Source organism: Nothobranchius furzeri, chromosome 7 (genome assembly GCF_043380555.1).
Source record: "Nothobranchius furzeri strain GRZ-AD chromosome 7, NfurGRZ-RIMD1, whole genome shotgun sequence".
In the NCBI taxonomy this organism is placed as follows: Eukaryota; Metazoa; Chordata; class Actinopteri; order Cyprinodontiformes; family Nothobranchiidae; genus Nothobranchius; species Nothobranchius furzeri.
Genome location: NC_091747.1, coordinates 32297236 through 32306702, shown reverse-complemented (window position 1 = coordinate 32306702; position 9467 = coordinate 32297236).

Here is a 9467-nt window from a genome sequence, read left to right as displayed (position 1 = left end):
CGTGATTTTGTTTTTGTGAAGCACCTCGTGATTTTGTTTTTGTAAAGCACCACTGATTTTGTTTTTTTGAAGCACCTCGTGATTTTGTTTTTGTGAAGCACCTCGTGATTTTGTGAAGCACCTCGTGATTTTGATTTGTGAAGCACCTCGTGATTTTGTTTTTGTGAAGCACCTCGTGATTTTGTTTTTGTGAAGCACCTCGTGATTTTGTGAAGCACCTCGTGATTTTCTGAAGCACCTCGTGATTTTGTGAAGCACCTCGTGATTTTGTTTTTGTGAAGCACCTCGTTATTTTGATTTTGTGAAGCACCTCCTGATTTTGTGAAGCACCTCGTGATTTTGTGAAGCACCTCGTGATTTTGTAAAGCACCTCGTGATTTTGTTTTTGTGAAGCACCTCGTGATTTTGTTTTTGTGAAGCACCTCGTGATTTTGTTTTTGTGAAGCACCTCATCATTCTGTTTTTGTGAAGCACCTCGTGATTCTGTTTTTGTGAAGCACCTCGTGATTCTGTTTTTGTGAAGCACCTGGTGATTTTGTTTTTGTGAAGCACCTCGTGATTTTGTTTTTGTGAAGCACCTCGTGATTCTGATTTTGTGAAGCACCTCGTGATTCTGTTTTTTGAAGCACCTCGTGGTTCTGTTTTTGTGAAGCATCTCGTGATTCTGTTTTTGTGAAGCACCTTGTGATTCTGTTTTTGTGAAGCACCTCGTGATTATGTTTTTGTGAAGCACCTCGTGATTTTGTTTTTGTGAAGCACCTCGTGATTTTGTGAAGCACCTTGTGATTTTGTGAAGCACCTCTTTATTTTGTGAAGCATCTCGTGATTTTGTAAAGCACCTCGTGATTTTGTGAAGCACCTCGTGATTTTGTTTTTGTGAAGCACCTCGTGATTTTGTTTTTGTGAAGCACCTCGTGATTTAGTTTTTGTGAAGCACCATGTGATTTTGCTTTTGTGAAGCACCTCGTGATTTTGTTTTTGTGAAGCACCTCGTGATTTAGTTTTTGTGAAGCACCATGTGATTTTGTTTTTGTGAAGCACCTGGTGATTTTGTTTTTGTGAAGCTCCTCGTGATTTTGTTTTTGTGAAGCACCTCGTGATTTTGTTTTTGTGAAGCACCTCGTGATTTTGTGAAGCACCTCGTGATTTTGTTTTTGTGAAGCACCTCGTGATTCTGATTTTGTGAAGCACCTCTTTATTTTGTGAAGCACCTCGTGATTTTGTAAAGCACCTCGTGATTTTGTGAAGCAACTCGTGATTTTGTGAAGCACCTCGTGATTTTGTTTTTGTGAAGCACCTCGTGATTTTGTTTTTGTGAAGCACCTCGTGATTTTGTGAAGCACCTCGTGATTTTGTTTTTGTGAAGCACCTCGTGATTTTGTTTTTGTGACGCACCTCGTGATTTTGTGAAGCACCTCGTGATTTTGTTTTTGTGTAGCACCTCGTGATTTTGTTTTTTCGAAGCACCTCGTGATTTTGTTTTTGTGAAGCACCTCGTGATTTTGTTTTTGTGAAGCACCTCGTGATTCTGTTTTTGAGAAGCACCTCGTGATTCTGTTTTTGTGAAGCACCTCGTGATTTGTTTTTGTGAAGCACCTCGTGATTCTGTTTTTGTGAAGCACCTCGTGATTTTATTTTTGTGAAGCACCATGTGATTTTGTTTTTGTGAAGCACCTGGTGATTTTGTTTTTGTGAAGCACCATGTGATTTTGTTTTTGTGAAGCACCTGGTGATTTTGTTTTTGTGAAGCACCTCGTGTTTTTGTGAAGCACCTCGTGATTTTGTTTTTGTAAAGCACCACTGATTTTGTTTTTGTGAAGCACCTGGTGATTTTGTTTTTGTGAAGCACCTCGTGATTGTGTCTTTGTGAAGCACCTCGTGATTTTGTCTTTGTGAAGCACCTCTTGATTCTGTTTCTGTGAAGCACCTCGTGATTCTGTTTTCGTGAAGCACCTCGTGATTTTGTTTTTGTGAAGCACCTCGTGATTCTGTTTTTGTGAAGCACCTCGTGATTTTGTTTTTGTGAAGCACCTCGTGATTTTGTTTTTGTGAAGCACCTGGTGATTTTGTTTTTGTGAAGCACCTCGTGATTTTGTGAAGCACCTCGTGATTTTGTGAAGCACCTCGTGATTTTGTGAAGCACCTCGTGATTTTGTTTTTGTGAAGCACCTCGTGATTTTGTTTTTTTGAATCACCTCGTGATTTTGTTTTTGTGAATCACCTCGTGATTTTGTTTTTGTGAAGCACCTCGTGATTTTGTTTTTGTGAAGCACCTCGTGATTTAGTTTTTGTGAAGCACCATGTGATTTTGTTTTTGTGAAGCACCTGGTGATTTTGTTTTTGTGAAGCACCTCGTGATTTTGTTTTTGTGAAGCACCTCGTGATTTTGTTTTTGTGAAGCACCTCGTGATTTTGTTTTTTTGAATCACCTCGTGATTTTGTTTTTGTGAATCACCTCGTGATTTTGTTTTTGTGAAGCACCTCGTGATTTTGTTTTTGTGAAGCACCTCGTGATTTAGTTTTTGTGAAGCACCATGTGATTTTGTTTTTGTGAAGCACCTGGTGATTTTGTTTTTGTGAAGCACCTCGTGATTTTGTTTTTGTGAAGCACCTCGTGATTCTGATTTTGTGAAGCTTCTCGTGATTCTGTTTTTTTGAAGCACCTCGTGATTCTCTTTTTGTGAAGCACCTCCTGATTTTGATTTTGTGAAGCACCTCGTGATTTTGTGAAGCACCTCGTGATTTTGTGAAGCACCTCGTGATTTTGTAAAGCACCTCGTGATTTTGTTTTTGTGAAGCACCTGGTGATTTTGTTTTTGTGAAGCACCTCGTGATTTTGTTTTTGTGAAGCACCTCGTGATTCTGATTTTGTGAAGCACCTCGTGATTCTGTTTTTTGAAGCACCTCGTGGTTCTGTTTTTGTGAAGCATCTCGTGATTCTGTTTTTGTGAAGCACCTTGTGATTCTGTTTTTGTGAAGCACCTCGTGATTATGTTTTTGTGAAGCACCTCGTGATTTTGTTTTTGTGAAGCACCTCGTGATTTTGTGAAGCACCTTGTGATTTTGTGAAGCACCTCTTTATTTTGTGAAGCACCTCGTGATTTTGTAAAGCACCTCGTGATTTTGTGAAGCACCTGGTGATTTTGTTTTTGTGAAGCACCATGTGATTTTGTTTTTGTGAAGCACCTGGTGATTTTGTTTTTGTGAAGCACCTCGTGTTTTTGTGAAGCACCTCGTGATTTTGTTTTTGTAAAGCACCACTGATTTTGTTTTTGTGAAGCACCTGGTGATTTTGTTTTTGTGAAGCACCTCGTGATTGTGTCTTTGTGAAGCACCTCGTGATTTTGTCTTTGTGAAGCACCTCTTGATTCTGTTTCTGTGAAGCACCTCGTGATTCTGTTTTCGTGAAGCACCTCGTGATTTTGTTTTTGTGAAGCACCTCGTGATTCTGTTTTTGTGAAGCACCTCGTGATTTTGTTTTTGTGAAGCACCTCGTGATTTTGTTTTTGTGAAGCACCTGGTGATTTTGTTTTTGCGAAGCACCTCGTGATTTTGTGAAGCACCTCGTGATTTTGTGAAGCACCTCGTGATTTTGTGAAGCACCTCGTGATTTTGTTTTTGTGAAGCACCTCGTGATTTTGTTTTTTTGAATCACCTCGTGATTTTGTTTTTGTGAATCACCTCGTGATTTTGTTTTTGTGAAGCACCTCGTGATTTTGTTTTTGTGAAGCACCTCGTGATTTAGTTTTTGTGAAGCACCATGTGATTTTGTTTTTGTGAAGCACCTGGTGATTTTGTTTTTGTGAAGCACCTCGTGATTTTGTTTTTGTGAAGCACCTCGTGATTTTGTTTTTGTGAAGCACCTCGTGATTTTGTTTTTTTGAATCACCTCGTGATTTTGTTTTTGTGAATCACCTCGTGATTTTGTTTTTGTGAAGCACCTCGTGATTTTGTTTTTGTGAAGCACCTCGTGATTTAGTTTTTGTGAAGCACCATGTGATTTTGTTTTTGTGAAGCACCTGGTGATTTTGTTTTTGTGAAGCACCTCGTGATTTTGTTTTTGTGAAGCACCTCGTGATTCTGATTTTGTGAAGCTTCTCGTGATTCTGTTTTTTTGAAGCACCTCGTGATTCTCTTTTTGTGAAGCACCTCCTGATTTTGATTTTGTGAAGCACCTCGTGATTTTGTGAAGCACCTCGTGATTTTGTGAAGCACCTCGTGATTTTGTAAAGCACCTCGTGATTTTGTTTTTGTGAAGCACCTGGTGATTTTGTTTTTGTGAAGCACCTCGTGATTTTGTTTTTGTGAAGCACCTCGTGATTCTGATTTTGTGAAGCACCTCGTGATTCTGTTTTTTGAAGCACCTCGTGGTTCTGTTTTTGTGAAGCATCTCGTCATTCTGTTTTTGCGAAGCACCTTGTGATTCTGTTTTTGTGAAGCACCTCGTGATTATGTTTTTGTGAAGCACCTCGTGATTTTGTTTTTGTGAAGCACCTCGTGATTTTGTGAAGCACCTTGTGATTTTGTGAAGCACCTCTTTATTTTGTGAAGCACCTCGTGATTTTGTAAAGCACCTCGTGATTTTGTGAAGCACCTCGTGATTTTGTTTTTGTGAAGCACCTCGTGATTTTGTTTTTGTGAAGCACCTCGTGATTTAGTTTTTGTGAAGCACCATGTGATTTTGTTTTTGTGAAGCACCTCGTGATTTTGTTTTTGTGAAGCACCTCGTGATTTAGTTTTTGTGAAGCACCATGTGATTTTGTTTTTGTGAAGCACCTGGTGATTTTGTTTTTGTGAAGCTCCTCGTGATTTTGTTTTTGTGAAGCACCTCGTGATTTTGTTTTTGTGAAGCACCTCGTGATTTTGTGAAGCACCTCGTGATTTTGTTTTTGTGAAGCACCTCGTGATTCTGATTTTGTGAAGCACCTCTTTATTTTGTGAAGCACCTCGTGATTTTGTAAAGCACCTCGTGATTTTGTGAAGCAACTCGTGATTTTGTGAAGCACCTCGTGATTTTGTTTTTGTGAAGCACCTCGTGATTTTGTTTTTGTGAAGCACCTCGTGATTTTGTGAAGCACCTCGTGATTTTGTTTTTGTGAAGCACCTCGTGATTTTGTTTTTGTGAAGCACCTCGTGATTTTGTGAAGCACCTCGTGATTTTGTTTTTGTGTAGCACCTCGTGATTTTGTTTTTTCGAAGCACCTCGTGATTTTGTTTTTGTGAAGCACCTCGTGATTTTGTTTTTGTGAAGCACCTCGTGATTCTGTTTTTGAGAAGCACCTCGTGATTCTGTTTTTGTGAAGCACCTCGTGATTTGTTTTTATGAAGCACCTCGTGATTCTGTTTTTGTGAAGCACCTCGTGATTTTATTTTTGTGAAGCACCATGTGATTTTGTTTTTGTGAAGCACCTGGTGATTTTGTTTTTGTGAAGCACCATGTGATTTTGTTTTTGTGAAGCACCTGGTGATTTTGTTTTTGTGAAGCACCTCGTGTTTTTGTGAAGCACCTCGTGATTTTGTTTTTGTAAAGCACCACTGATTTTGTTTTTGTGAAGCACCTGGTGATTTTGTTTTTGTGAAGCACCTCGTGATTGTGTCTTTGTGAAGCACCTCGTGATTTTGTCTTTGTGAAGCACTTCTTGATTCTGTTTCTGTGAAGCACCTCGTGATTCTGTTTTCGTGAAGCACCTCGTGATTTTGTTTTTGTGAAGCACCTCGTGATTCTGTTTTTGTGAAGCACCTCGTGATTTTGTTTTTGTGAAGCACCTCGTGATTTTGTTTTTGTGAAGCACCTGGTGATTTTGTTTTTGTGAAGCACCTCGTGATTTTGTGAAGCACCTCGTGATTTTGTGAAGCACCTCGTGATTTTGTGAAGCACCTCGTGATTTTGTTTTTGTGAAGCACCTCGTGATTTTGTTTTTTTGAATCACCTCGTGATTTTGTTTTTGTGAATCACCTCGTGATTTTGTTTTTGTGAAGCACCTCGTGATTTTGTTTTTGTGAAGCACCTCGTGATTTAGTTTTTGTGAAGCACCATGTGATTTTGTTTTTGTGAAGCACCTGGTGATTTTGTTTTTGTGAAGCACCTCGTGATTTTGTTTTTGTGAAGCACCTCGTGATTTTGTTTTTGTGAAGCACCTCGTGATTTTGTTTTTTTGAATCACCTCGTGATTTTGTTTTTGTGAATCACCTCGTGATTTTGTTTTTGTGAAGCACCTCGTGATTTTGTTTTTGTGAAGCACCTCGTGATTTAGTTTTTGTGAAGCACCATGTGATTTTGTTTTTGTGAAGCACCTGGTGATTTTGTTTTTGTGAAGCACCTCGTGATTTTGTTTTTGTGAAGCACCTCGTGATTCTGATTTTGTGAAGCTTCTCGTGATTCTGTTTTTTTGAAGCACCTCGTGATTCTCTTTTTGTGAAGCACCTCCTGATTTTGATTTTGTGAAGCACCTCGTGATTTTGTGAAGCACCTCGTGATTTTGTGAAGCACCTCGTGATTTTGTAAACCACCTCGTGATTTTGTTTTTGTGAAGCACCTCGTGATTTTGTTTTTGTGAAGCACCTCGTGATTTTGTTTTTGTGAAGCACCTCGTGATTCTGTTTTTGTGAAGCACCTCGTGATTTTGTTTTTGTGAAGCCCCTCGTGATTTTTTTTTGTGAAGCTCCTCGTGATTTTGTTTTTTTGAAGCACCTCGTGATTTTGTTTTTGTGACGCACCTCGTGATTTTGTGAAGCACCTCGTGATTTTGTTTTTGTGAAGCACCTCGTGATTTTGTTTTTGTGAAGCACCTCGTGATTTTGTGAAGCACCTCGTGATTTTGTTTTTGTGTAGCACCTCGTGATTTTGTTTTTTCGAAGCACCTCGTGATTTTGTTTTTGTGAAGCACCTCGTGATTTTGTTTTTGTGAAGCACCTCGTGATTCTGTTTTTGAGAAGCACCTCGTGATTCTGTTTTTGTGAAGCACCTCGTGATTTGTTTTTGTGAAGCACCTCGTGATTCTGTTTTTGTGAAGCACCTCGTGATTTTATTTTTGTGAAGCACCTGGTGATTTTGTTTTGGTGAAGCACCTCGTGATTTTGTTGTTGTGAAGCACCTGGTTATTTTGTTTTTGTGAAGCACCTCGTGATTTTGTCTTTGTGAAGCACCTCTTGATTCTGTTTTTGTGAAGAACCTGGTGATTCTGTTTTCGTGAAGCACCTCATGATTTTGTTTTTGTGAAGCACCTCGTGATTCTGTTTTTGTGAAGCACCTCATGATTTTGTTTTTGTGAAGCACCTCGTGATTCTTTTTTTGTAAAGAACCTCGTGATTTTGTTTTTGTGAAGCACCTGGTGATTTTGTTTTTGTGAAGCACCTCGTGATTTTGTGAAGCACCTCGTGATTTTGTGAAGCACCTCGTGATTTTGTTTTTGTGAAGCACCTCGTGATTTTGTGAAGCACCTCGTGATTTTGTTTTTGTGAAGCACCTTGTGATTTTGTTTTTGTGAAGCACCTCGTGATTTTGTTTTTGTGAAGTACCTGGTGATTATTGTTTTTGTGAAGCACCTTGTGATTTTGTTTTTGTGTAGCACCTCGTGATTTTGTTTTTGTAAAGCACCACTGATTTTGTTTTTTTGAAGCACCTCGTGATTTTGTTTTTGTGAAGCACCTCGTGATTTTGTGAAGCACCTCGTGATTTTGTTTTTGTGAAGCACCTCGTGATTTTGTTTTTTTGAAGCACCTCGTGATTGTTTTTGTGGAGCACCTTGTGATTTTGTTTTTGTGAAGCACCTCGTGATTCTGTTTTTGTGAAGCACCTCGTGATTCTGTTTTTGTGAAGCACCTCGTGATTTTGTGTTTGTGAAGCACCTCGTGATTTTGTTTTTGTGAAGCACCTCGTGATTTTGTTTTTATGAAGCACCTCGTGATTTTGTTTTTGTAAAGCACCACTGATTTTGTTTTTTTGAAGCACCTCGTGATTTTGTTTTTGTGAAGCACCTCGTGTTTTTGTGAAGCACCTCGTGATTTTGTTTTTTTAAAGCACCACTGATTTTGTTTTTGTGAAGCACATGGTGATTTTGTTTTTGTTAAGCACCTCGTGATTGTGTCTTTGTGAAGCACCTCGTGATTTTGTCTTTGTGAAGCACCTCTTGATTCTGTTTCTGTGAAGCACCTCGTGATTCTGTTTTCGTGAAGCACCTCATGATTTGTTTTTGTGAAGCACCTCGTGATTCTGTTTTTGTGAAGCACCTCCTGATTTTGTTTTTGTGAAGCACCTCGTGATTCTTTTTTTGTGAAGAACCTCGTGATTTTGTTTTTGTGAAGCACCTGGTGATTTTGTTTTTGTGAAGCACCTCGTGATTTTGTGAAGCACCTCGTGATTTTGTGAAGCACCTCGTGATTTTGTCAAGCACCTCGTGATTTTGTTTTTGTGAAGCACCTCGTGATTTTGTTTTTGTGAAGCACCTCGTGATTTTGTTTTTGTGAATCACCTGGTGATTTTGTTTTTGTGAAGCACCTTGTGATTTTGTTTTTGTGAAGCACCTCGTGATTTTGTTTTTGTAAAGCACCACTGATTTTGTTTTTTTTGAAGCACCTCGTGATTTTGTTTTTGTGAATCACCTGGTGATTTTGTTTTTGTGAAGCACCTTGTGATTTTGTTTTTGTGAAGCACCTCGTGATTTTGTTTTTGTAAAGCACCACTGATTTTGTTTTTGTGAAGCACCTCGTGATTTTGTTTTTGTGAAGCACCTTGTGATTCTGTTTTTGTGAAGCACCTCGTGATTCTGTTTTTGTGAAGCACCTTGTGATTTTGAGTTTGTGAAGCACCTCGTGATTCTGTTTTTGTGAAGCACCTGGTGATTTTGTTTTTGTGAAGCACCTCGTGATTTTGTTTTTGTGAAGCACCTCGTGATTTTGTTTTTGTAAAGCACCACTGATTTTGTTTTTTTGAAGCACCTCGTGATTTTGTTTTTGTGAAGCACCTCGTGATTTTGTGAAGCACCTCGTGATTTTGATTTGTGAAGCACCTCGTGATTTTGTTTTTGTGAAGCACCTCGTGATTTTGTTTTTGTGAAGCACCTCGTGATTTTCTGAAGCACCTCGTGATTTTCTGAAGCACCTCGTGATTTTGTGAAGCACCTCGTGATTTTGTTTTTGTGAAGCACCTCGTTATTTTGATTTTGTGAAGCACCTCCTGATTTTGTGAAGCACCTCGTGATTTTGTGAAGCACCTCGTGATTTTGTAAAGCACCTCGTGATTTTGTTTTTGTGAAGCACCTCGTGATTTTGTTTTTGTGAAGCACCTCGTGATTTTGTTTTTGTGAAGCACCTCGTGATTTTGTTTTTGTGAAGCACCTCATCATTCTGTTTTTGTGAAGCACCTCGTGATTCTGTTTTTGTGAAGCACCTCGTGATTCTGTTTTTGTGAAGCACCTGGTGATTTTGTTTTTGTGAAGCACCTCGTGATTTTGTTTTTGTGAAGCACC